This window comes from Trachypithecus francoisi, unplaced genomic scaffold (assembly GCF_009764315.1).
Source record: "Trachypithecus francoisi isolate TF-2019V2 unplaced genomic scaffold, Tfra_2.0 Lachesis_group14, whole genome shotgun sequence".
In the NCBI taxonomy this organism is placed as follows: domain Eukaryota; kingdom Metazoa; phylum Chordata; class Mammalia; order Primates; family Cercopithecidae; genus Trachypithecus; species Trachypithecus francoisi.
Window position 1 is genome coordinate 40,415,735 of NW_022681459.1, and position 1,164 is coordinate 40,416,898.

Here is a 1,164-nt window from a genome sequence, read left to right on the forward strand (position 1 = left end):
TGAAGTAGGTCACAGCTGGTTTACATTTGATTTTCATGTGGGAACTCTGGGTGTCTGCCTTAGTGATTTTTTATGTGGCTAAATTTAGCTAATGAACAGCTATTTGAAGTATGGCAAAACAGAACTTTAAAACACTATCTTCTCAACAACCAAGTGCACCTGTTTCACATAAAACCCTCACATTAATCTGCCTGCCCCTCCTTCTTTCTGTCCACACGGGCATCATTTGTTAGTGGAACTGAGTGTTCACTGTCGAGCTGACAATCCTGTTCCTAGTCACACATTAATTCCTCAACAAATCCCTTTTGATAGATTGTGATTAAGCTTAGCTGCTAGTTCCACTTGCTTCCCCAAATGTACTTCCCACTGTTCTCCCATCACACCCTTCAGCCCATCCATGCGGGGTTCCTTTGCTTTCCCCACCACACAAACTCCCTATTTTCACTCCCACTTTTACCTCCTCTCCAAGACAAAACAAACACACACAACTAGCATTTTAAAACTTAGTTGTAATCTTTGTTCCTTCATGAAAATTTCTCCAACAGCCACTCCCATGGCCCTGTGTGTTCCAGATATTTTTAAATATGGCTATAAGGTTGAGCATGTCAGGATTTGCTGTTTTGGGCTGCACACTGTTTTATTTGTATTGATTCTTCCTATTGGAAGTGTGGTCATTGCCTTCTCCTCCTCTGGGAAGTTTATGCTAGTGCTCTTGAATAAGATTGGCAGAAAGTTTTTCTTTTTATACTTAATATTTTTTTGTTTGGTATTAAGATCATCCATGACTGGGGACTTCATCCACGACTGGGGACTTCATTCACAGCTGGCAGCTTCATCCACAGCTGGGGACCGCATCCACAGCTGGCAGCTTCATCCACAGCTGGGGACTTCATCCGTGACTGGGGACTTCATTCAGAGCCAGCAGCCTCATCCATAGCTAGGGGCTGCATCCACAACTGAGGCATCATTTACAGTTGGGGGCTTCCTCCACGGCTGGGACTTCATCCACAACTGGGTCATCATGCATGGCTGGGACTTAATCTACATCTGGGGGCTTCATCCATGTGATAGATAAGGTACTACAAAACAAGCAAAAAAGAATAAACTGTTACAACATGCAGCAACATGGATGAATCTCACACATGTAATATTGAGCAGAAGCAG